Source organism: Ursus arctos, unplaced genomic scaffold, assembly GCF_023065955.2.
Source record: "Ursus arctos isolate Adak ecotype North America unplaced genomic scaffold, UrsArc2.0 scaffold_2, whole genome shotgun sequence".
NCBI lineage: Eukaryota > Metazoa > Chordata > Mammalia > Carnivora > Ursidae > Ursus > Ursus arctos.
The window spans coordinates 87,046,027-87,073,038 of NW_026622874.1; the positions used below are offsets into that span (position 1 = coordinate 87,046,027).

Sequence of the window (27,012 nt, forward strand, 5' to 3'; positions counted from 1 at the left end):
TTGAACAAAGATGGTAGCATTTTCATTGGGTCTTGCGGGATGAACAGAAGTTCGCCTGACTGCTGCAGAGGCCCCACTCCCCTTCCCACTCCAAGCTCTCCCACTGTATCAAGACTCTTCCCATCACAAGTGATGAGATTGCAACTCTGGAATTGGAACTTTATCAGAGGGGAAAGGGGACTTGATTGTCTCATGTAAGAGAATCATCCAAAGGTTTACCTGGATTTCAGACATGGCAGCATGCAGAGTCTGAAATGGCATCACAGAATTCAGTTTCTCTCCATTTCTTGGTTCTGATTCCTTGACCAGGGGTCCTTTATCCACACTGTTGCCCCTGGCATATCCAGGCTTTATCTTCTCCCAAATGCAAGGCTGGTAGAAAAGAAAGCATGCCTCTCCTACAAGTGTTCCAGGAAAATAATCCCCTTGGTTTTGATTGGATCACTCCTGAGCCAATCACTGTGACCAGAGGAATGTGATGCTCTGATTGGCTGGACCTCAATCACAGGTTCCACCCCAATTTCCAGAATAGCTCTTTCTATGGCTAAAATCTCTCTCAGCCCCCACCACAGCTCTGTGAGGCCATCAGAGCCTGGGGAATTCTCTCATTTTTCCTGCAAGGAAGCTCATTGTTTTCTCAAGAGGCATAGGTATATCACTCAATATGGATTTAATGAAAAAAGAAAGAAAGGATAAGCATCTGGCACCCTCTGTAGGTCATAGGAACATTCTCTGTTTAACATGGCATTCGAGGCCTTTGAAGGTCTTTGACCCTCTAGCCATAGTCTCTGGTTGAGTTTTTACTCTTCATATGTAGATGGATGGCCTTGAGCAGGTCACCTAAACTCTCTGTACCTCAGTTTCCTCATCCATAAAATGGGAACAGCACTAGTACACACCTGGTCCGTTAGGTACCTGTATCAGTTGGGTTCTATCAGGAAATTCTAGTTCAAATTTGAAGAATTGACAAGGGAGCTATTTTTAAAGGGGTAGAAGGAAACCCTACAGAAGATCACACAGTACCCCCAGTCCTGTAATGGCAGGATTCTGAGCACCACTAGGCCTGAAGGGGCAAGAGGAGGAAGAGTTCCCAGGACCTCTATAGGGAGAACCGTGTGAGAGCAGCTGAGGGAAGCAGCCAGTCAAGGTGCTCCTGCAGGGAGCAAGCCAGTGGAATAAATACCCAACCTCACTCTCTTCCCTCCCTCGGTCTCCTGTTGGGGCTCCCCATTTGGACCAATCCATCCAGAAGCCAGAGAGCAAGGGAGCCTGGGCTGGAGATATCGTTGGGGCCAACCTCCTGGACAGAGAGTACGGGGGAATGGGACTGCAGAGGTGCACATGGAAGAGATCCAGCAGGGCATTACCATTACTGTGGCAAAGCACACGAGGTGTTTAGAACTGTGGCTGACACATCAAAAAGATGTTCAATAACATGTAGTTATTAATTATTATTATTACCATCCGAGTCGCAGCCCACCTTAGCACCTCCTTTCCCTCCGCAAGCCCACCAAGCTCAACTTCTCATGGCTTCTGGAAACCAGCAGCCTCTTCCATGTTTCTGAGCCTATGCTTATGTCGTTCTGTCATTTGGACTGTCCTTCTCCTCATCTCTTCCCTTACATTCCTACTTAAAGACCCAATTCATTTTTTTTAAAGATTTTATGTATTCGACAGAGATAGAGACAGCCAGCGAGAGAGGGAACACAAGCAGGGGGAGTGGGAGAGGAAGAAGCAGGCTCATAGCGGAGGAGCCTGATGTGGGGCTCGATCCCAGAAGGCCGGGATCATGGCAGACACTTAATGACTACGCCACCCAGGCACCCCTAAAGACCCAATTCAAATGCCTCCTCCTGAATGACCTCCTTGTGTAAATAAATAGCTATTTACAAACATTAATCAATACGATTAAGGGAGAAATCTTGTCTGAAGACTTACCTATTGTGACATCCGCCAGAAATATCCAACAGGAATTATCCATGGGCAGGGCATGATGGGAGAGAGACTTCTAATGCTCAGCGACAGCTGCCTCAGTCTCTTCCAAGTACAAGGGAGCTTTATACTTCCCCACTTCTTGCAGTTGGACAGGACAATGGCAATGGGATGAAGTGACCATGTCACTTCTGGGCCAAGGCATTTCCTTGCCTGTCCAAGTCCCTCTGATTCCACTCTCCCCTGCCATAGTGACCGCTGAGGCAGCATGTTGAGATTGGGGCACCATGAGATGGAATGACTACATGGGGCAGAACCCTGCCTTCAACATACCAGGCCAGCAGAACGAGCAAGAAACAAACTTTGTGTTTTGAGGCACTGGGATTTAGGGGTGGTTGGTTACCACAGTACAACCTGGCCTATCCTGACTAGCACACAAGACTATGTGTGGTAGACGGTCTACAAAGAAGGGCCCCCACTGAACCATGTCTGTCAAAATTCCCATCTTTGTGTAGTCCCCTGACCTTGACTCTGGGTTGGCCCTGCGAATTCACTCCTGACCAGTAAAATGGAATGGAATGGGACATGACTTCCAAAGTTAGGTCTTAAAAAGCTGTACAGTTTTTGCTTGGGTTTCTTAGGATATTTTCTTTGGGACAAGCCAGTGAGCATGTAAGAAGTCTGATTACCTGAGAACACCAAGCTGTGAGAAAGTTCTAGCCAGACATATGGAAAGACCATGCGCAAAGAAAGAGTATCCATCCTTCACAGTTAGCGCAGCTGAGGCACCAGCCATGTGAGTGAAGAGGCCATCTTGGACTGTTGAGCCCAGTCACGACTTGGGAAGACTCCAGCCCCCAGCACCTCTCTGCACCTGCATGGGAGACCCCAAATGAGAACCACCCAGCTAGGCCCCATCAAAGGTACAGAACTACAAGGGATAATAATGAGGTGTTATTTTAAGCCATTACATTTGGGGATATAACAATATAGAACCAGAACACTATACTAAGGGTCTGACCTTTGAGAAGACTCATAAAATGAGGAGCCATCACAGCTCCTTTCTTGGAGGACTATGAAAAATCAATTGCCTGTAACTCCAATCCGCCACTGGGCAACCTGGCCCATCTCTGTTGACTGGGTCCTTAAAAGACAGGAAGTACCTCAGGCTTACGTTATGCAAGGTCACACCTCATCCAACCCGAAAACACACCCAGGGCTCCAGGCTTCAGTGAATCCCAGGGGACCTTCAGGTTAGAGACCTTCCAGCTTGAGCCCAACTCAACACCTTCACTGTGCGCTAATTGCCAAAATGGATTTCTGTTGGCATGGTAAACTTTGGAAAAAATGACAAAGTGCTAAAGCAGGACATATGTATAACTAACAGAAAAAAGCCTGTGATATTGCAATACCTCAATTCTGAACAATGTGTGTAAGAGTTATTTTTATCTAAATTATTTCCCAAACGAGATCTAAATTTAGAAAATCCAGTGTGTTATGGAACAATAATTACTTTTTTAATGGCACACAAAAATGGGGAGGATAATAAAAGATTACAAATGGATCCAAAAATATGGTGCTGACAAGAGAGAAGATGAGCCCTGGTCTGTGGACCAACGAATACAAATCGAGTACAAAATACCTCTGTATTATATGCAGATTAGAGCTAATAAAAAATAAATGTAAAATACAGAAAATTAAAAGGACAGCTTATTACGAAGCAGATGACAAATGAGGAAATAAACTAAAGCTGTAATGAAGAAAGATATAAAACGACTCATTACGTGATGGTTACATACGTCATCAAAGTCTTCAACACAGGTGCGACCCAGGCATCAGCTGTTCCTTTGACCTCTGCTCCTGTGTGCTTTGGTTTTGTCCAATTTCAACCCGGATCCACAAAACTCTGAACACCTTTAAGTTCCCCATAACAATCCACTCACACCAAAGCAGTGTTTCCAGTGGGGGTACGACTGGCCTTGTGCGAGAGACATCTCACCAAGTGACGTGGTCCTGGTCACCAAGTCAGTAAGGACGATGCCCCCAACCCCCAGCGGCCATTAGGACAAGTAAAACCAAGCCCACATGTTTCCAGTGCTCCTGGAGGCAGTATTGCCCTCAACAGAGAAACCCTGCACCAAAGCAATAGGGACCCATCTTTACTGAAGATTTCATAAGGACGCAGAAGGAAGGACTTATATCACATATTCCGTAGCAAATGATCTAAAGCCTTCGTTCCCATTTTCTGAGATTTTCTGCAATCCTTCATCCGCCAGACTGCTACTAGATTATTTTTGCTTTAGCCCCCTCACCCCTCATAATGGCTGGCTGTCTACTTTATCTTTCTTCCCTCCAGAATTTCATTCCAAATCTCAAGTTTCTCTCCTCACTAGTACGCAGAGAGGCACCTCAACATTGCCCGTGATGCTAGCCCATATTTGTATATTCACACTCATCATGGGCAGCGCGAAGGGCCCTCACATTAATGGAACCCACCATCGGTAGAAGGTAGTTGACCCACCACTGCTGGTTACTTGACCACACCCAAGTGCTGTGTCACCTATGTTTGCTCTGGAGCATTCGATAAACAAAGTTGTCTCCATCACATGAAACAAGAAGGGTATATATCTGGGGTTTTTTTTTTTTTCATGTCCCTTCTGATAACCAGTTTTGCTATGAAGGACCACCTTTCCTTTATACTCAGTTTTTGAAGTTTGGGTGGGGCTGACCCCACTCCTTGGTGTCAGGGGTAAGCATGTGACCAAGATAATGTGGTTTCTATTCTTCTGTTAACAAAACCAATGCTGTAAAAAATAATTTTATGCATACACATAAATGTGCAGGTGTATCTGTAGGAGAAATTCACAAAAGTAGAATTACTACGTCAAAGGGTAAATGCCTTTGTGATTCGATGGATTTTCCTGAATCACCCTCGATAGGAGTTGTCCACTCTTACCAGCTACACAGACAGTATCTATTTCCACACAGACTGGCCAATAGAATATACTGTCAATCTCCTGGTTTTTTGCAGATCTAAGAAGTGACATCACAATTTTTTTCTTTTTTTCTTTTTTTTTTGAAGATTTTATTTATTTATTTGAGAGAGAGAGCACAAGCAGGGGAAGAGGCAGAGGAAGAGGGAGAGGGACAAGCATACTCCCCGCTGAGTGGGGAGCCCAACACAGGGCTCGATCCTAGGACCCAGAGATTATGACCTGAGCTGAAGTCAGATACTTAACTGACTGATCCACTCAGGTGCCCTGACATCGTGATTTTTTTTGTGAACTGTCCGTTTTTGTACTTTGCTCCTCTTTGCTCTTGAGTCATTGGGTTCTTTGGCCACATTTCTAAGAATTCTTTATGCAATAGGGAGGTTAACCCTTTGTGATATTGTCTTGCAAATATTTTCCCCAGATGTTTGTCTTTTGACTTTGCTTATGGCTTTGCTTTTCAATGAAGATGTTTTGATTTTTTTATAGTTGAATTAATCAATCTTTAATAGCTTCTGAATTTTGAGTCATACTTAATAAGGATGATTCTATGGCAATGTTTAAAGGAATTTACCCACACTCTCTTCCAGTACTTTTATACCTTTAATAAAAAGCACAGGTAAATCTTTGATCTACACAGAATTTATTTTGGTGTATGGCGTGAGGTAGGAATCCAAGCTGTTGTTTGAGACCGGAGAAGCCAAACCCAAACCAGGCACAGAGTAAGGTGATTTCGTTCCCAGAAAGACGCCAGACCTGTTGCCAGAACATGATGCATGATACAAAAGAAGTGCCCACAACTGACCAGGACAGCCAGAGCAGCACCAAGTCCAGTAAGGTGACACTAAGAAGACAGCAAACCCAGGGTCCCCGTCAGCACGAGGACACAAGGAGACCAGGAGAAGGACCTGAGTAGCTGCTTCCGGGCTCCAGACAAAGCCTAGAAAAAGATAAATAAATTCAGTGTTCTTTTGTATCATTCACTAGCATTTTAAAGTTTCCTTCATACAGATTTTTTTTAAGTAATCTCTACGCCCAATGTGGGGCTCGAACTCACGACCCCGAGATCAAGGGTTGCAAACTCTTCCAACTGAGCCGGCCAGATGTCCCTCCTTCATATAGATTTTGTGCATTTCTTATGAAGTTTGTTTTTGGGTCTTTTACCTTTTGTGCCACTATCGTAGATGGGGGTCACCACTTCCATTATCTCTTCTAAGTGCTTGTTGTTAGTAAAAATAGGGAAGCGATTGATTTCCTTCGTTAAATTTTGGACCCAGCCAACCGAGTATTTTTATTGTTTTGTTTTATTTTGTTTTACTTTCCTGGCAGATTCACTTAGGTTTTCCAGGTATAAAACTGTATCATCTGAGGGGCACCTGTCTGGCTCAGTTGGTAGAGCGTGCAACTCTTGATCTTGGGGGTCGTGAGTTCAAGCCCCATGTTGGGTGTAGAGATTACTTAAAAAAAAATCTGTATGAAGGAACCTCCCTTTTTCCATTTTGAGATGACTGAAAATCGAGAAGGGCGTTTTCCTTGATTCCAGGTCCTGCATGCTCAGTGAGAAGGAAGAAAAGAGAAATTCACATTTCTTGTGGTAACTCCTAACCTTTATATTTGTTCACTCGTTTGCCACTCCCTTTCCCTTTACATAGTAGATTTCTACCAGACTTCCAGCCCAAGATCAAATATCACTTCCTCTGGGAAGCTCTCCTTAACCTCTTTACCCAAATCTGGGTGGCCTATATTTGTCCATCACAGAGGTCACCCCAGTCATTGCGCTGCACTGTGGGAGGACATGATTAGTCTGCACTGCACCTCCCTGTAGCTGGAGTTCTAAGAGGAAAGGGAATGTGTTCGTTGAGGGGAGCACTTGCATTCAGCCTCCCCAGCATCCATCACCCCCTGGATCCCCTTCTAAGGTTTTCCTCCTCTCATTAAATACAGTAAGTAGGGGGTTGAAATCAAAAGTTTTCTCTCCTCTAGCCTACGGGAGGAACATTTGGCCCAAAGTAGACCAGATGGACCTCCCTCCCAGGAATTTAAATATTGGGACAAAAAGAAATGTTTGGACTTCCAGATGTGTGTCCACTCTAGGGGCCAAGTCCTCCTTCCTAGCCTCTGAAGCTGCCCACCCACTTTTAAGGTTCCTATTGACCCCATGAACAGCCCATTTCCTTCCAAGAAATTCACTTTTGCTTAAGTTGGACACAGTTGACGTCAGGGTACACTCTGCTGCGGTAACAACCTAAAATCTCAGTAGCTTAACATGGTCGAAGTTTATTTCTTGTTCATGTCACAATCATGGAGGGTTGGCAAGTCATTCAGGGTCCCAGGCCCTTTCCATCTTGGGTCTCAACACTCCCTTCGGGTCCCTGGAGTCATCAGGTCTTCTGCACCTGCTGGCAAACAAGAAGAGAATGTGGAGGATTGCCCCAGAAGTTCTTGAGGGGAAGAAAGGTCATATATCAGTTTCTCCCCAAATTCCATTGGCCAGAACGTATTCACATGGCCCCACCTAACTGCAAAGGAAGCCAAGAAATGAGGTCTACCTGTCAGAATGAAAATACAAACAGGGTTTGCTGCTACTGCTTACCACCAACCAAAGTATATCTTGAGTGTTACACTTGCCATTTTACTTTCAGCCCCTAACCCCCTGCCTACACAGAGTGCCAGCTCCATAAATACTGAATGAACAAATGAATGACACGTGATATTGTGTAGTCTTCATAATCACCTTCATGAGGCTCAGAATAGGTAAGTGACTTGCTGAAGGTCACCCAGCTAGTAAGTGGCCAAGCCAGGATTCAGGGCCATTGTTCCATTGTTCCATGCTGCCACCAAAATGTTCCATCCGTGTGTTGAGCGCTGAGCTGTGTGGGAAAATGAAATGGATAAGAGCCAGCCCTTGGCCTGGAGGAGTTTACATCAAAAGAGAAAAGTTGAAGAGCAGCCCACGTTTGCCAAGATTTAAAGACCAGCTCAGGACAAGAACACACTTCCATGCCAAACGCATTGCACAGTCAAATGTGGAGAGCAGAGAAATGCACTCCGGGTTGAACCCAATGGTCTGGGAAATCCTCAGAGACAAGGCAGAGCTCAAACATCAAGAGAAGATATATGCACACAAATTCTCCCAGGGACATTTTAGGATTCAGGCTCTGGTCAATCAGCATGCTGCACTGGATTCAACAGCAGGCAATGTGGGCTTTAGGTGTCAGCCTAACTGCTCACCTGCCACACTATTTGTCATGGACTGAAATTCTCAAAACTGTTTTAGTTTGTATGAGAGAAAAGTTTTCAAATTGGATCTAACAAAACAGGTATATGTTCTGATTCATATATATTAAAAGTCTGGGTAGAAGTGGCCTTCAGGCATAGATTGATCCAGGGACTCCTACCAGGGCCTTGGAATTTGATCTCACTGTCTTTTAGTTGATCCTTTGTTCTTGGCCAAGCTCTCGCCCCTTGCTGTACCAGACTCTTATCCTCTCAGGAATAAGTCTAATGGAAAGAATGATTTTCTTCCTAAATTGTTCTGGGAAGGATCCTATGACTTATTCTAGGTTAACTTTAGTTGAGCCATCACTTTTAAGCTGGGTGGAATCTAATTTGAAGTCCTGGATGGTAAGTGTCTGTATCCTCTATTTCCAGATCTTGATGACCTCTGGTGAGGAAGGATGCAGAAGGAAGAGACTAGCAAAATGACTTTTCCCCACATAAAGGGAGACCTCAGCCTGACACCTCCTTTTGAAGCAGTCAAGAACCTGCCCAACGTATCAGGACACATCCTGTAGAAACCTTTAGTAGGGGTGCCTGGGTAGCGCAGTCGTTAGGCGTCTGCCTTTGGCTCAGGGCGTGATCCCAGCGTTCTGGGATGGAGTCCCACATCGGGCTCCTCAGCTGGGAGGCTGCTTCTTCCTCTCCCACTCCCCCTGCTTGTGTTCCCTCTCTCACTGGCTGTCTATCTCTGTCAAATAAATAAATAAAAAAATCTAAAAAAAAAAAAAAACCTTTAGTAGACAGGATTTTCTTCAAACATCCAGTGAATGGAGGCCTCTGTTGGACAAAAGGGAGCCACAAAGATGTGGTAGGTCCCAAGGTTGACAATAGTTGGTGAGCTATCCCCATCCTCCAGCCTGCTTGAAGGAGCAAGATATTCTGTTCAGTTCCCCTGAGCAACGTTATCTTATCTACATGACTCATTTTGACAAATAGAGCCTGGCATGGGAACCACTGGGACAGAACTGGTGGCTGGGCCTGGGCAGAACAGGCTGGAGGATGGTTAGGAACTGTCTTGCATCCACATGGCCCAGAATTCAAGAGGCCACCACTGTTTAGGCAACATGTGTGACAACAAACAAAAACCCACTTGTGCTAATTTAAATACAATGATAGTATATACATTAGGAATGCTTCAGCAACAAGTAGCAAAGACTTAAAAATTAGGACTTTTTTTTGCATAATAGTAAATAAGTGATAAGACACTGTGTAGACTCAGCTGCTCAATGGTGTTATGGAATCTCTATGATTTTCTTAGCCTTGCCCTCATGGTGGCAATCTGGCTGCTGCAGCTCCAGACATTGTGTTCACATTCTAAGTAAGAAGTAGAGGGAAAGAGAATGTGCCAGCCACACCTGCCCCCCCTTTTTTTTTGGATAAATAAAAAGCCTTCCTATAAACCTTGAGCAGCCTTCTGCTCCCATCTTACTGATCAGAACTGAGAAATACAGCTTCCCTAAGGTGCTAGAGCAGCTAGAAAAGGAGACAGTCTAGTTTACTAGACTACAGTGACAGTAGAACGAGAGAAGGAGTGAGGAATACCAAACAGCATCAACCACAGGAAATTTTATTGTAAATATGGTAGAATAATAATTTGGGGACATCAACCTCTGTTCTTTTCAATTTCCTGATATTTTTTTCTTCCCTGCCATCAAGCTAAAAGCTGTGCTTGTCACCTCAAGAGAGGGTTGTGAAAAAGTGAGAAACAGAAAAAGCCATGAGTCTGGCTTTTATGTCTCAATACTTTAAGTCCTTATCAGAGAAACATAAAAGCCAAAAATAGGGTTTGCCACCTTCAGATCAGGAATATTTCCCTGGGGCATAGGGAAAAAGAGAAAGAAGAGATGTAATGAAAAAAGAGAGGGTTTGGGAAGTCTCTGAAGGCCAGGCCCTGAACCCTACTTCTTGTGGGGGAGGCAGCAAGACTCCAAAGAAAGGTTTGAGAAGTCTAAGAGCAGATGGAAAACATGCTTCCCAGAGTACCTTGGTTCCCAGGGGGCATGAGAGCAGCGGAATGATCCCCTAGCCTTGGCGACGGTCCAGGAGAGGCCAGCGTAGCTGCACAGACAGAAACTAAGTGGCCTGTGTGAGCTGATGGTCAGGGATAGATGGCTAAGAATGGAGGTCTTGGGCACCCCTGCATGGACTTCAGGACCGACACTGCCCACCATAGCTAGGCACTTCAAAAGCCACCCAGGAATTAGACACATTCACACAGAAAGGTGCAAGAGCCATCTTGGCCTCCAATAGAAATGATAGTGAATTACAAAAAATGTAGAGAAGGCTATTCATGCACCCTTGGGTATGTGGACTGAGGTGACAGTCCGTGACAGAGATGGCTGGTCGCCTCCCCCAGCATCCATTCTCCCCTCGTCAATTAGGAATAAACTCTTACTTTTTGCAGAACACATTTCCCAGACTCCCTTGCAGCAAGGTGTGATCGTGACTACGCGGTAGCCAGAAAGATGTTACAAAACCGCTCTGTGGGATTTATAGGAAGTCGCCTTGAAAGGGAGGGACCTGCAGAGCCTGGAGGCTCAAGTCAGTTAAGCATCTGACTCATGATTTTGGCTCAGGTCATGGTCTCAGGGTCATGAGATTGAACCGAGTCAGGCTCTGCACTGCACCTGACGTCTGCTTAAGATTCTCTTTCTTCCTCTCCGGAGCCCTCCTCCCACTCGTTCTCTCTCTCTTTCTCAAATAAATAAATATCAAACAAACAAACAAAGGGAGGCACGTGCTCTTTGTCCCTTCCTCCTTGTTGCTACCTGGCATAGGCAGCTCCAGCAGCCATCTTGGTCCAAGAGGTGACCTTGAAAACAGAAAGTGGGAGAGAAAGTGGGGCCTAAGTCTCTGTGACGTGGCCTGCCAGCTCCGGATGTATTTGACGTGAATGGGAGACGCACTATATCAAACAAAATGCCACAGGCCGCGTGGCTTAAAGAACAGAAACGTATTTTCTCACGATTCTGGAGGCTAGAAACCCGAGAGTAAGGTGTTAGCAAGCCTCCCTCTGTGGCGCGTAGGCGGCCATCTTCTCCCTATCTTCACAAGGTCTTCCCTCTGTGTCTCTGTGTCCCAGTCTCCTCTTCTTCAAAGGACACCAGTCGTACTGGATCAGGGCCCACCCAAATGACTTCATTCTTCCCTTCATCACCTCTTTAAAGGCTGCATCTCCAAAGACGGTCACGCACCTAGCTGCAGGGGCCAGGCCCTCAGCACACGCACTGTAGGAGGGGACGCCACTCAGCCCGCACACACACTTGCTCACCGGAGCCAGGCCTACCTTGTGATACAGCTCTGCGTAAATCACACTCCTGCCCTTGCTGTGACTCAGTTTCCTCTCTTGTGAAGCAAGGGGCTTAACAGGCCGAGGGTGCTGTTCACATTGCTTCTCAACAACTCCCTCTGGGGCTGCTTTTCAGCTAAATTTAGGGCCAATCTGTCCCCATCGTGGGCTTGGTGTAGCTGGAGAAGGGTGTGGGCAGACTGACAAAGCGCTGGCTGCGGGCCCGCAGCCTCTCTCCTGGCCTCCCTCCCTCTCCTGCCAGGAGGCTAGTACTGGCTCAGGCCCTCCAATGACCACCGACCATCCTCCCATGATGCCCTTAAAGGAGTTGAAGACAAGGCCTGTCCCTGCGGCCAGCTTGCCCTGGGCTTCAGAGAAGAGACAAGAGTTATGTCTGACAAAGGTCCATTCTAGATGCCTTTCATGGTTACGGAGAACCCTCATTTTACAGATGGAGAAACTGAGGCAAATCCCTACCTTTATACCAGGGCCTGGAATCCCACCCTCTCCCACCTTCTTGAAAACGTCTCTCTTCTATATCTTCAACCCCTTTCAACTGCACCCATTCCATTAAATTTTAAAGGTAATTCACCAGTTAAAAAAAAAAACCCTAAAAACAAAAATGAAGTTACATTTGCCATCCCTGTTCCCCACCCTCCCCATACCCCAACCCCTGGTGGAACCACATTTTACTGTTTTCCCCAGTGTTTTTTATGCAAATATAAGCAAAGACAGAAATATTTTCATATTTCTCATTTCCCCCATGACTTACACAAAGGATGGCACACCAAATACACACTTCCTCCCATTGCCTTTTTTTTTTTTCCACTTAACGGTATATCCTAGCGATCTTTCCATTACAGTACATAGAAACTTTCTTCATTTTTTATAGCAGCAAAATATTCCATTTATGCATCTACCATGGTTTATTTAATCTGCGCCCTATTGGGCTATTTCCAGTCTTGTGAGAAAAAAGTCAACAGCAACAATGACCAACCAACACACACACTCACACTCACACACACACACACACACACACACACACACATTTTTATCCACGCCAAGTAGCTCCATAGCATAAATCCCCAGAAGCAAGACTGCTGAGTCAAGGATAAATGCACCTGTAATTTTGATAGTGACATACTGTCAATCACAAGAATTGTACAAATATGCAAAACCCCTCAGAATGCACACACATGCCCATGTCTCTTTCGGCTCCCTAGAGTCAGAAGAAAAATGACAAACTAGGGAAAAATACTCATAACTCAAATCACAGACGAAGAACTCTCCTGCTTCATACATGCAACCCTTAAAAATCAATAATAAAAAGACCAATGAACCAATAGAAAAATGGATTAAAAATATAAAACAGTCTCTACAGAATAATTTCCCCAGACCTATGAAAAGCTGCCAAGTTCCCTCGTAATAAGGGAAATGAAATGCACATCAAAACCATACCAAGACGCTATTTTTCACTTACTGAAGAGAGGCCAAAAAATCCAAAAAGTTGACATTTCATCATCATTTATACATTTTCTCTCTTTTTTTAAGTTTTTATTAATTTACGTAATCTCTACACCCAACGTGAGGCTCGAACCCACGACCCCGAGATCTGGAGTCGCACGTTCTTCTGACCGAGGCAGCCAGGCATCCCCATTATTTACACATTTTCAAAGTTCTCTCCTTTGTCCTCTCCAGTTACTATCCTATTTCTCATCTCTACTCCACAAGCAAACTCCTAGAAACATCTGTCTAATGTCACTGCCTCCATTTGCACGCCTACCCAAAACACTGCCAAGGCAGGAGTTCTCAACCGGGTGTGATTTCGCCCTCCAGGGGACAGCAGGCAATGTTGGAAACAATTTTCGTTGTCACGGCGGGGGGGGGGGGGGGGGTGCTACCAGCATCTAGAGAGTAAAGGTCAGGATCTTCTAAACACCCTCCAAGGCCCAGGACAGGCCCCACAACACAGAATCATCCAGCCCAAATGTCAACAGTGCCGTTGAGAATCCTGGCATTAAGAGTTTCTCTGGCGTCCAATCCGGTGGACTTTTTCTAAGTTTTCATGTACCTTGACCCCTTATAGCATTCAGCGTGTTGACGGACTCTCCCTTCCTCCTTTTTAAAAAGCTGACTTGTGTGATGCTGGCTTCCCCTCTTCCAGTCCCTCCCCCATGTGGCAATCCAGTGTTGGGGTTCCTCAAGCCTGGGTTCCTCTCACTCCACACTGACCCTAGTTGACATCACACACGGCCTTGGCTTTAATCGCTGTCTGTCCAAACCTCACCTTGGAGCTTTTTTGTAGCACTAACTTCTTGCTCCACAGTGCCACCCAGATGTTTCCAAGGTCCATGGCTCCCATCAGGCCAGGCTTGCCTTCTTGGTCCCCCGTACCACCCTCAGTGACCGGTAAAACCATCAGTCTAAAAATGCGAGCCAGATGCTGGGACATCATCCTTAAAGCCTTCCACTTCATCAAGCCTCACCAAGTCCTGAGATGTACCCTCTAAATATCTCTCTAATTCATTCACTTCTCCCCGTTGTCACTACCACCAGTCCTCTCCAAGTCACCATCACCTTTACCCTGGACCACCGTGTCATCTGTGTGGGTTCTCCACCACCGCTCTGCCCCCCATCAGCCACAGGGAACTTTTCAAACTCCACATTGGCCTCCACTTGCTCTTAGGATCAAATCAAAACCCTTCACCTGCTGGCATGGCCTGGTACCCCCCCAGTCTTATCTCATAGCAGCAGAGAGGATCCCTGCCCCTGAAGACAGTACAGGGGACTTTCCACCTGAGATAGCTTATAATTCAGGCCCCTGGTCACTTAGAGCCCTTAGTGTCACTTGATACGGTGACACTTGAGTGACACAGACCTGAAGGAATTGAGTGGCAAGCTGTGTTGCGACCTGGGGCGAGAGTGTTCCAGATAAAAGACCAGGAAGTGCAAAGACCCTCGAGGAACAAGACAAGCTGAGTATATTTCCCCACATACTCGTTTGCATTTCGTATTTATCTTGGAGCGGCCAGTTCTCTATCTTTGCTGTTTGTCCCATGGAGTTCGTGGGCCATCTCTTTCTGATTTATAAGAGCTAATTTTGTAGTAAGGTTACTACTAGCCCTTATCCGTCGTTTGGATTGCATGCTTTAAAAATAGTTGGCCACTTGTTGGGGCGCCTGGGTAGCTCTGTCGGCTAAGCGTTTGCCTCTTGCTCAGGTCGTGATCCCAGTGTCCTGGGATCGAGCCCTGCATCCATCCAGGCTCCCTGCTCAGCAGGGAATCTGCTTGTCCCTCCCCCTGCCCTTGCACTCTCACTCACACACACTCTCTCTCTCCCTCTCAAATAAATAAACAAAATCTTTAAAAAATAATAAAAATAAATAAAAATCGTTGGCCATTTGTGTTTATTTTGTTTGCAGTAGTTTTTACTGTGTAGAAATTTTAACATTTTTATAGTCAAATTTATAATTTCTGAACTTGGTTTCTCACCAGCAAGACACTTTCCTATCGAGACTTTTTTTAACTCCTTCATATTTTGTCCTAATTCTTTTATAGTTTTAGTTTTAATTTTGAAAATCTTGATCTATCTGGTGTTTCCTATGCTTTAAAGAGTGAAGTATCCAGTGAGTAAGGATCTGGATTTATCTTTTTCAAATAAAATAGAGAAAAAAAGAAAAAGAAAGAAAATAGAGTAGCCCATCTTTTCCTCACTAATTTGAAACGCCCTCAAGCCAGATATTAAGCTCAAACCTACCTCTTTACACTCACTCTGCAATGCAGAGGGCAGGGTTCTGCAAACCAGCTTTCTTCTGGGTCAGCGCTCTGTGTAAACTCTGCCCATAGGGGGCGCTAGAGACAGACTTTGAGGCTGGAGAACGAGAAGGACCTTCCTGCCCCTGCTGCTAGGATCTTGAAGCTATGGTGAAGCTAAGGGGTGGCTTGAGGGGCTTTAGCTCCCTACCACTTCATCAGATCCCCGACAAGTCCCAAATAAGCATATTCTAAATTCAACAGTACCCCTGCTCTCCATTGTTGCCTCAAAACAAACTCCTCTTCCCCTTCCTCTTTCGGTCAGATTGCCTTCCCAAAGATGTCTACAGAGAAATTCTAGAACTGATCCTACTTGGGTTCAGAAGGAGAGATCAACAAGTCCTAAAGGGGCTACTGTCCCAGATCTGAGATCCACACACAGCTCACCCGGACTGTGAAACTTACCTTTGCAAAGCGGAGCCCACACAGGGGTATTGACTCAGAGATAGCATTCCCAGCCCCTCACTCTCTGGTTCCCCTCCCAGCCACATGCCACTCCGGAAGAAGGATCCAGGCTTCAAGGGTGCCAGGGATCCACCCAGCATATCACAGGACCACGTGGCATCAGCTCTCTCGCTGGCTGCTGTATGCAGGGGAGGGGTTCTATTTTGTGTGACTCCCCAAGACAGACTTAGGGCTCAAGGGTGGAAGGCAAGGGGCCTTTCCCATTGCCAGCCGCTGTCTTGGGAAGGAGCGAGTTCCCCATCCCTGATCCTTTGCCGGGAGCGTGTTCCCTCCAGTATTCACATGACTCACCGCTTGTCTCCTTCCAGCTCTCTGTCACTCACGTGTCACTGTATCAGTGAGGCCATCTGTGACCACCCTATCTAAAATTACAAACCTCCCACTCCATCCCTCTTCCTTGCTTCACTTCCTTAGCACTCATGATCATATATTTTATTAATTTATCTTGCTTATTATCTGTCTCCCACCACTGGAATATAAACTCCACACGGGCAGGGATTTTGATGTTTTGTTCATTACTGAATTCTTCGTGTCTCCATCAGTGCCTGGCACGTAATAGATGCTCAACAGATATTTGTTGAACAAATTCCTCCCAACCACCTTAGAGGTTAGTACTGTTTTTATTCCCATTTCACGGAAACTGAGGCACATAAGGATGAAATAACTAGCCTTCACAGCAGCCGTGGGTTTCCAGTCCCAGGCATGCTATGCCCAGCGCCCATTTCCTTATCTCTCCACTATATTGTGGTTACAAAATGCTTATTGAGGCATTGTCTGGAACAGAGGAAGCCTGGAAACAACCTAATTTCCCATCAGTAGGGGAGCAGTTAAATAAATTACAATACTAGGCATCCTGTAATTGCCTATAAAACCAACCTATAAACAAATTAAGCAAATCTATATGCACTTATTTGGAACAATCTCCAAGATATTGGGGAGTAAAAAATAGCAGGATGCAAAACAGTACATTGCATGTGCTCTTATCCATAAAAAGTAAACAAGATAATCATATGCACATTGGGTGGATATGCAAAGAAAAGTTCTGAATGGATACTGTAGAAATGGTTGACAAGGCAAAAGGGAAGCCTGTGGGTCTCCAGTAGGAGGAAGACTTTGCATTCCATTTTGTATCGTTGGGATTTTAAATCATGAGCATGATTTACTTTTTTTCAGCATCATAGATCTTCCACATTGTTTAAAACTCAAATAAAGCTACAGGGCTTATATAAAAAGTTGGCAGTCCCCTACCTCATCTCTTTGTACTGCAGATCTTCTCCGAAAGGCAACCAATTCAACTCTTTAAGCTGTTCCTTCTGTTTGCTATTCTCTTTCTAAGTCAGCGTTTCTCAAACTTTAAGGAGCACGTGAATCACCCGGGATCTTGTTAAAATACAGGTTCTGATTCAGCAGGTCTATGGTGGGTTCCAACATCTTGCATTTCTAACAAGTTCCAGGTGATGCTGATGCTGCTGGTCCATGGATCATTCTTTAAATGGCAAGATTCTAAACAACATGCCAATACACCTATTTCTTGATTTTTCTGCTTTTGATCTTACTTCCTAACATAGAAAATGAAAATTTAGTTCTCTTACACCGTCACCCCAGCCTCTCCCACACACAAGCATCCTGTCCTCATCCTCCCAATATAGTTATATACACTTTTTGGGTAAAATAATTTTTTAGTATTTATATTATCATGCCTTCGTAGATAATATTCACAGCTCAGCCATATCGTATGCTATGATTACATTTCCCTCATTGTGCAACTTTTTGTTTTCCCTGGAGTTAATAATTGCTTTATTTTTTCATTTCACCTTTATTAATGCATTCTCAAACTCCCCTGACAAAGCTGAAAATCTCTTCTTGATAGATTCAAACACATCATATACTCTAAATCTTGGAGCCTCTGTCCTCTTGGTCCAATATAGATTCCATATATTTCCTCAATTAAAATGACCAAGAAATAGACTGGTAAACAGAGTTTGTGGCAGGAAGCAGAGAGGAGCGTTTAGTTCCTCAGCTATAAATTAGGACTTCGTGACTGCTCATTGTATCCTAATCTCCCTTATTCCTTTTAGTAATACTCCACCCCTGACCCAGTTTTTGGCTATGCATATTGCCGTGCTGATAGAGGCTGAATTTCCCAGTCTCCTTTCAAGCTGGTGGACTAAATACTTGCTGACCATATGAGTAGATGTGAGGAACGCCACTTCTGCTGACCATATGAGTAGATGTGAGGAACGCCACTCACTCCATCTTTCCTCCCTCTTGAGGACTAAAACGTGAATAGGGTGTTCACAAGTCAGCTTCAGCCAAGAGGATCACCTACCTGAAGAGAAATAAAATTCCACCTCGTGATAAACTTGGACCAGACCTGGATTGACACCAAACTTTCCCCCTGTGATGTAATTCACATGCTCCTCTGGGAAGACACTGGCATTCTCGACAGAATGCTTGAACAACATCCTCATAAACTTTAATTCAGGTAAGACCTCTTCTAGGAAGTGAGTTCCCATCCACTCAGCTGTCAGCCAGTCAGTGCCACTAATGATCCAGAATCAGACATTCTATTTTCTTGTGTCCAACAATGAATACTTAACCATTCTCTTCCCTATAAAAGGGAAAGGACTCTTTGAACTAAGTTGGTCATAAGCCTCTTTCCTCATGGCAAACTTGAAATAAAACTTTGGCATATGCTCCTAATTACCTTATCAGAAGATTTGTTGGAGCCGCTGTAATGTGGGGCCTCTTTGTTACAATGGCTTAGCTGTACCCTAATTAAGAGAGAGAAGAGCCATTGTCTACCCACCCCCACTGGGCAGAGACTCCCCCGCAGGTGGGATTCTTTCCTCTCTGGGCCTGTCTGGGTCCCCATGTGCACTGCCCAGCGCGTGGCCTGGCCTAGAGCCTGCTCCCGGCGACTACTGAACTTGAACTTGAAATTGAAATGGGAGCTTAGTGGTGCTCATATTTGCGTCTTCACCAGACTGGGAGCTTCATTGCAGTGATCATGCAGGTCTTGAGTGAAGGACTTTGAAAAACAGCCATGCTCAGTGTGCCAAAGGGAAGATGTTTTGTCCAAGCTTCGGAGAGGCCTGGGAGAGAGGGCCAGCCTGGGAGATGGAACTTCTCCTGACCAGTTACTGCATATGCTCTGACTCACGAAATTGTCCCGAGAGCCCACAAGGTGGGTATTTGGAGTAAACCTCAGCAGCTTTTGCCCGTCTACCATCCGTGGGGCTGAAAGGGAATAGGGAAATGAACAAAAACTGGGAGGGGCCCTGCCTGGACCAAGAACAGCAATGTGTCACGAACTAAAGGGATGGAGTAACTCTCTTATTAGAGTTCTGTACACCTGAGACTTAAATGGAAAATAAGGGGATGTCAGGGAACACCCTCTGGGGCTAGGTTGGGGCCTGGGTGAGGCCTGGCAGTCACCGTTCTCCACATCCTGATCCCTGGGTTCCAGAGGGCCATGGCACTAGGCTAGGAACCCAGCAGACGGCCCCTGCCCGTGGCCTGATTATTTCCAACTAGCCAGGCCTGGGCCCTGGGTCCCTTGGGAAAGGCCTGTGTTCCTTTTCTGGAGGCTCATTGTGTTCTGGAAACATTAAGAAATGCCAAAAGCAGCCTTATGAAGACCGAAGGGTGTCTTAAATGTTTACACTTGCCTAATAAACACTTTTAACACACACCCAAATACAGTGCAATATAGTTGTTCCGTTCACAAGATAATTACAGGATTCATCAAGGATATTGACTCAGGGCACCCCATGGGATGCTGTGGGGAGGATGTGGTCTGAGATGGGACACCAGGACATGCTCTTACTGTCCCATGAATGTCCCCAGTCCTCAGTCCCATCAGGGAAATTGTCATGTCTGAATATATGACTGCACATAGAAATCCTATCAGGAGCTTACATGGAAGTCTCTTCGGGGATGTGAGGCCTGGACCAGATTTCCCCCAGGCCCTGGGCAGGTCTGTGAGCCTGGCCTGAGCCCAGGGGTTTGACTGGGGCTGGCCCTGAGTTCTAAGCAGGGAAAGTCTCCCGCAGGCTGCAAATACAGGAACCAAGGACTGCAGGCCTAACTCCAGCACCCACAAGCTGGTGGGGTTGCCTCTTTTGGCATGTTTTGGCCCATGGGTCTGGCATAGGGACCATCCCTCTTGGAGCAGGGAGTGAATGGCTGAGATTGAAGGACTCAGACCCTCCAAGATGCTTGGGGCAGAGTTAGAGCTGCCTGGTGTCCCCAGTCGTTCCTCCCCGGCTGGAATCAGAAGAGGGTAGGGATAGGAGAAAAGTGGGGTCTCAGACCCCTATGAACTTGGTCTGAGCCTTCAACCCCACCCCCAAGCCCAAGAGCCAGGCCCAGTCACCCAAACAGGAGACAGACAGAGCTTCACAGCCACTGAGAATTAAAAACTATTGATTTTCCCCATTAGCTAGAGAACGCCATCAGAGTGCATTAAAACCAGGCAAAGCACCAGCATCATGAATAATTAACATCCACAAATGACAACCCATGGGGCCCAGGGGAGGGGGGAAGGGGCGCCCTGAGGCTTGGGACACCCTGACCCCTTCTGACTCCCACCCCAGGGAGCCATAGCCTGGCCTGGCCTGGCCTTCCCTCCTCCTCCTCCTCCCTGAATCTCCACGCTCCCTCCTGTCTCCTCTCGTTTCCTCTCCTCTCCTCAAGGAAACACCAAGTCTCCAAGGCAAGCAGCCCAGGCAGACAAGGAGCAGGGAAGACAGAGCACTGAAACAAGAGTCCAGGTGCTCGGCTCTGCTGTGAGTCATTCTGCGACCCCAGGGGAGTCTGCCCCTTTCTGAGCTCATTCCCTCCTCTGTGGAGTGTTGGGGTTGGCTTAGCAGGCTTCTAGCTACGTCTATAGGTTTGTGGTTCCTGAGAGGGACAGGGACTGACCCAAAGCATACAGCAGGACTGTAGCAGAGCCCACACTAGAACCTGGGGCCCCAGACCAACCCCCCTTCCAGCCCAGCCGAAGGGGCACCTTTGCACAAATCAGAAATCAGTCACCCTCTTTGGACAGACCAATTCAAAAAAGGCACCCCTCTAAGTGGACTGATGTTAAGAAGGCACTCTTCAGGCTGACCAATGAGCAAAAGGTGACCCCCTCCCGACACACACGCACCCCCACGCTGTCACAGCACTAAAGACACAAAGCTTGGCAGAGCAGTGGTAGGGCTGGATATCGGCCCCCCACTCACCATCTGCCAGGCTGCCCTGCGTGGGGCTGTGTCCCCAGCCCCCACCTTCTCTTGGCCAAGGAGGTGCAGATCTGTCCTTCCAGCCAGTGGAATTCAGTTCAACAAATATAGATGTTTCCTTCCAAGCTTCTCCGCCCTCGTCCGCCTCCTCAGCCCCTCAGCTGACCCAAGTTCCTGTCCTATCCTCCTCCCATCCATCCTTCGGCCTCAGAGCCCCGGGAAAGGCGCCCCGCGATGACTACCTGCTACAGCCCTGACCACGTCACCTCCGTCTGCCTGTCCTGCACCTCACCATCCGTCCTGCATCTACTCACTCTCTCTGCTCAGGAGCCCCTGGAAAATCTCTGCGCGCTCCTTAAGACCCAGCTTAAAGACCTGCTCCTCCAGTCCTCCCTGTCTTCCTCAGACAAGCCGGCTAGTTCTTGACTCTGGGCCCTTGCATCTACTGATCCATCTTCCTGGACAGTCTCTCTCCAGATCATTCGGCCGCCTCCTCCTGCTGGTGGCAGCTCCAAGGTCACCTCCCCTGGAGGTCTTCCCTGAGCACCCTATCAAACCACCTCCCCATCTTCAGCCTCTCTCACATCTCCCTGCTCTATCTTTTCATAGCCCTTTTCACACTCAGAAGTCATGTTTCCTCCGTTGATTGGTGTTTCCAGGGCCACTGTAAAGGCTGTGTATGCTCTAAGTTGCAAGGGAGATGAGTGGGGCTGAAACCCAGCCTGTAATGGATACTCCACGCCACTGTACGAAGGCTGCACCTGCCTACACTGGCCCCGTGTAGATGAGCTGGGGCCCCACTGGCCTCCCGCCGTGACATGCAAGCCCCCACCAAGGCAGGAAGAGTGTCTGCCCTCTCCGTTGCTGGTGCCCAGCTCCCAGCACAGTGCCTGGCACATAGATGCTTCCAACATTTCTCAAGCGAGCAAATTCTATCCGGATTCCCTTACTTCCACCCTATTCCCCCCACTCCTCAACAGGATGTACGACTGCATGTAATCCATCTCTGGGTCCTGGGTGGGGGGGCGTCCTAAAGGAAGCCAGTGAGGGAACTGGACCCAAAGTCAGCAACGCTGTCTGTTCAGGGAATCCGGTGGGAGGATCCAGTGGGCGGAGGGGTGGACGTGTGAGTGGAGGAGTCCTGGAGATGCTCCCTGGAGCTCAGAGCCCTGTCCATCGCAGGGGTGCCGTTCTGAGCCCCTCAGTCCTGCCTGGCTCCCTGGAGGTGCCTCTGGAGGGTTGAGTTGGCCCAGGCACTGCGACCACGATCCCAACGCCCAGTGCTGCACAGAGACTCCTGGGCAGAAGGGGGCATCTCAGCGTGCGTCAGAGGCAGGCAGGCTCAGGTGGGGGCGGACCTACGGCGCCGCCCTTCCCTCTGCTCCCTGTGGCCGCTGCCTGGCCCGCCGGCCTTGCCAGCTCTGGCAGGGAAGGAGTTAACCTCCAGGCTTCTCAGCGTGAATGTAGAGCTATTAATACCCACAGCCAAGCGGTCTGCCAGAGCAGCCACTGGAGTCGGAGGGAGCAGGCAGCCGAGGGAGCGAGCTCCAGCCAGAGCCAGAGCCAGGACTCCAAGGGCCCGAACTTTTCTTGGGGGACAGCGTGGGCGCGGTGCCAGCTTCACCTGCCCTCCACCCACCTTTGAGCTTCGGGTCCTGATCCTCTCTTCTGGAGGCCACCCATGTCACCCACCCCGGGCGGGCAGAACAAACTTTCTTAGGGAAACCGCCCCTGCCGCCCGCCGTGCTGGCTGGACAGGGAGGAGCAGACGTCTGGACAGACAGATGGACAGACGGACAGGGCATCTGCGAGCCTGCCCTCCCGGTCCCGACTCTGACGGGCAACAGCAGAGTGGGCAGCCAGGGGGCCTAGGTTTCCACGAGGGGCAGCGAGGGGCCCTGCTGGACCTTTGTCTACCAGCCAGCGACCTCTGAGTCCCGGCGGCTCCCCAGAAGCCACTCCCTGAGGCCCAGCGCTGTGGGTCAGGACAGGAGCCCCCATCAGACAGAGCCCCGGGCTCTTCTACCGCCGAGGCGACGGGGAACCTGAGCGAGAAGGCACAGGTGGCAGGTGGGCAGGCGCGGGGCCCCGAGGCCAACCGGCTGCTGACCCTGGAGCGCTCTGGCTCGGGCACCCCTGCCCAGGCTGGGGACGATGCTGCCGAGGCCCCCACCAGCCACCCCTGCCCTGTCCTCGAGCTGCCTCCAGCCTGGCCTCTGGGCTGTGGAGCAGAAGATGTGCCAGCCTTCTGCTTCGTGTGCTTCCACAGGGAGGAGGACGAGGAGCTGCTGGAAGAGGTTCCACTGCAGAGGTCAGTGCCCGGGGGGGTGGGCAGGGTGAGGGCATAGGGCTCAGACCCGGGGACCTTCTCCGTCTGTCCACCACTTACCACTCACTGACGCCTCCCCGAGTCAGACTCTCGGACACCTGGCCGGCACCGGAGCCGCAGCCTCCTCCCTGGCTCCCCCATTCTGGTCCCACGGTGCCTTTCCTGTCCTCTCCCATTGTGCTCAGGCCCACCCCGCACAGAGCCCTCCATGGCCCTCCACTCCCACGGGATGAAGTCGGCCCTCGGCTGGGCATTCAAGGCCTGCGTGATTGGGCCAACCCCACCCACCTCCTTGTGCTCTGCTCCCCTATATTCACCCCCAGTGAAACTGCCTTGACTGCCCTTTCCCTGGTTCCTGTCCATCCAGACTCAGCGATAAAATCTCCTCCTCCAGGAAGCCCTCCAGGAAGCCCCTGCCCCACCCTGAGCTGAGAGCCACCTTTCCTCCCCACACTGCACTGACACCTAATAATGTTCAGTCTTTGTTGAATTACTCGGTGGAAAACGTCTGCATGTATATGTGCTTGTGTGTGTGTGTGTGTGTGTGTGTGTGTGTGTGTAAAAGTGAGAAAGCAGCGACGGGGTGGGAATGAAGGTTTGTGTGGCTGTGTGATTGAGCATTTGAGGGGGGTGATTGTGAATGTGCATACATGTTCGTGGGAGTGGGTGTAAGTTCTACGTACCTACGTAGGTGAGGGTTTATGCATTATGCCCGGGTGAGGGTTCAGGCCCCAGGGGCCATTGTCCCTTTTGCCAGCTCTCCCCACCCCCACCTGCAGGGAAACCCAAGCTCCAGCCAAGTGCATTACCCAAGCTGTGACCACAGGCTCCGGGAATGGATGGAAAGTCTGCAGGGGACACAGGGGTCACCTCTGCTCTAGCCCAGCCCTCCCACGCCTCCATCACTGCCTGAGTCAGCACTACGCTGGGTGAGGGAAAGGGCAGGCTGAGGGCTGACCCGGGTGCCCCTTCCAGACACCTTTCAGGAGGGTGGGGGGCTGTGGGCTCCTATAGCCTGGACCAGGTTCCTCCCTGAATTTCTCTGTTGGACCCCCAGGCTGTAAATTTCCCTCTGTGGGCCTCTGTCTCCTCATCTATGGAATGGGGAGATACCCCTGCCGTGGTTGTCAGTTCAATACTCAGGAGTGACTGAGCCCCCCCAGAGCGCCAGGGCCCTCGCCTTCACAGGGTCACAGCCTGCCAGGAGAGACAGACAAGCAAACAGATCAGTTTGGCAGAATGAGGGGCACGCTGACGAGCATGGGTGCACTGTGCTCAGGGAGTCGGACAGCAAGACGGACCACTTGTGCCTGCAGGGGCCCTAGGAGAGCTGCCACGTCTGTCTTACTGTCCGGGTCCCCCACCCCAGGTGGTGAGCGATGTTGAGGAAGGAGCAATCACAGGGAGTGGGAACAGCAGGTGCAAGGGTGCGGTGGTGTGAGAAAGAAATTGTAGGAGGATGGGGGGAGATGAGGCTGGTGGGGTCCAGGGGGGCCAGGTCCCAGGGGCCTTGACTGCCGAGCCAAGGACTTAATCCATCAGTGGTGGAGTGAACAAAGCAGGAGACTCAGTGCAACTCTCCGTAAGTCCCAAAGCAATGAGCTCCTGAGAGAAGCATTATTTTCATAGTTAGGGCTCAAAATGCTTGTTGCCTGAGTGAAAATGGCATGGGGATATAGAATACCAGAATCATCTGAGTGAATCGTCAAAAAATACACACTCCGGGGGCACCTGGGTGGCTCCGTCCGTTAAGCGTCTGCCTTCCGCTCAGGTTGTGATCCCTGAGGTCCTGGGATCGAGCCGAGAGTCGGGCTCCCTGCTCAGCGGGCAGCCTGCTTCTCCCTCTGCCTCTCCTCCTCCCCTCCTCCCCTCCTCCCCCCCCCCCCACCATGGGGGATGCCCCTCTATCTCCTGCCCTGGGGATATAGTGACCTGAAGGGCTTCTTTCCAGCTGGTGGGCGCTGGCCCTTTAAGGCCCAGAGAGGGGACACCCCCAGGCTGGGCAGACAGTGACCACAGGTGCCAGGTGGTGAAGCTAAAAATACTGAGTGATGTGGACATTCAGGCTGCAGGCTGGGGCGGGTGGGAGGGAAGGCTCTGGAATCTTTCTTTCCTACTGTGGGAGGGGCAGTGGGCAGTGACGTTTGGTGGGGTCCCCTTAAGGGCTTAGGGAAGGTGCCCCCCACCCATGAGAGGTGCCCCTCTCAAGCCCTTCTCCAGCCCCTGGAAGGCACCGGGACTCACTCCCAGTAGCCACTGCCATACTTAGTAGCCCTGAGTCCTGCTGATTCTATAGCCTCCTGCTTCTCTGCAACCCTCTTTGGGCCTCTGTAAAATTAAAGAGGTGGATTTTCTCAGGCACTTAGGGACAGAGAGGCAACAAGGGGTGCAGGCGACCAGGTCCCCCATTTGTAAATTCAACACGCTTTCCCTGAGATCTCTGGGGTGCCAAGGCCACGAGGATGCCCGCGACACCGGCACTTTTCCCTGGGTGAGCTCACAGCCTAGTGAGGACAAGACGGCACACACACAGGACCGATTGCACGCAGGCAACGTGCTGTGACAGAGGTGTGAGCGCAGAAGCCCCGGGCTTCTGTTGGGAGATGATGCGAGAAACCGCCCTGCCGAGAATACATCTGCATCAGATGAAGGCTTGTCAGCAAACGCGTCCCCCACAGCGCTGCTTCCCAGCCACCTACCTCTGGCACTTTGACGTCTTAATTAAGGCGAGGCCAGCTGTCGGAACCAATAAGCCTGGAAATCACCGTGGCTTGACACAGAGCCTATGTCCTGCCTCTGCAAAGTTCTAGAGGGGTAGGGGTGTCAGGGAGACTGTTCCCCGCTCGGCCTTTCGGGGACCCAGGCTCCTCCCACCTTGTGACGCGGTTGTCACCCAGGGTGTCAAGATCCACTACTGGGTTCTCTGCAACCACTGGCAGACAGAGAAGAAAGAACACAGGAATTACATGTGAGGTTTTATGAGCCAAAGCTGGAAGTGGCCTACTTTACCTCGGCCCGCACTTATTGGCTAGAACGGCTAAATGGAAAAAAAAAACAAAAAACCAAAACCCAAAACCCTGGGAAATGTAGTCCAGCTGTGACAACCTTGTAGGGCTTTAAAAATGAAATATTTGAAATATATGAAAGCACCCGAAACCTAACAGGTGCCCAGTGTGTCTGTCTGTTCGTTCATTCATTCATTCCACATAGTTCACTAGAGACTGGAAGGTGAAAATACCATCTGTGTGTGCATTGGGCTTATAGTCAATGCGGGAGCCGAACAAAACATAAGTAAACAGGGGCGCCTGGGTAGCGCAGTCGTTAAGCGTCTGCCTTCGGCTCAGGGCATGATCCCGGCATTCCGGGATCGAGTCCCACATCGGGCTCCTCCGCTGGGAGCCTGCTTCTTCCTCTCCCACTCCCCTGCTGTGTTCCCTCTCTCGCTGGCTGTCTCTCTGTCACACAAATAAATAAAATCTTTTAAAAAAATAAGTAAACAAATAAATATGATTGAAACCCATTGTTAAGGAAATAACCAGAGGGATAGTGGGGAATACACCCCCTGTGCATAAGGTGAATAGGGGAGGTAGAGATATTTCATCTGAGAGCTAAAGAATGAGAAGGAGCTGGGCAGAGTGGGGGTAGGAGCATCCCAGGCCCGAAGCACAGACGTGCAAAGGCCCA

At 48.9% G+C, this 27,012-nt stretch overlaps 1 protein-coding gene and 1 long non-coding RNA gene across 4 annotated transcripts in view; one reads left to right on the forward strand and one right to left on the reverse strand.

Moving 5' to 3' along the window:
* Positions 1-5,566: 5,566 nt before the first annotated feature.
* Positions 5,567-24,159, reverse strand: LOC113267618 (uncharacterized). 3 transcript variants are annotated; one of them, XR_008960461.1, is made up of 4 exons: positions 24,138-24,159; positions 7,657-7,792; positions 7,168-7,321; positions 5,567-5,862 (listed from the first exon to the last, which is right to left on the reverse strand). It is a non-coding gene; the product is annotated as an uncharacterized LOC113267618 (long non-coding RNA). The 3 variants fall into 3 exon arrangements; XR_008960460.1 differs by lacking the exon at positions 24,138-24,159 and adding an exon at positions 23,389-23,597 and having other exon boundaries at positions 7,168-7,318; XR_007191269.2 differs by lacking the exons at positions 5,567-5,862; positions 24,138-24,159 and adding an exon at positions 23,389-23,597 and having other exon boundaries at positions 7,051-7,321.
* Positions 22,509-27,012, forward strand: part of SBK1 (SH3 domain binding kinase 1) — a 49,324-nt gene continuing 44,820 nt past the window's right edge. The window contains exon 1 of the mRNA XM_044390106.3: positions 22,509-23,310. The gene's annotated coding sequence lies outside the window, so the exon portion shown is untranslated. The remainder of the gene's footprint in view (positions 23,311-27,012) is intronic.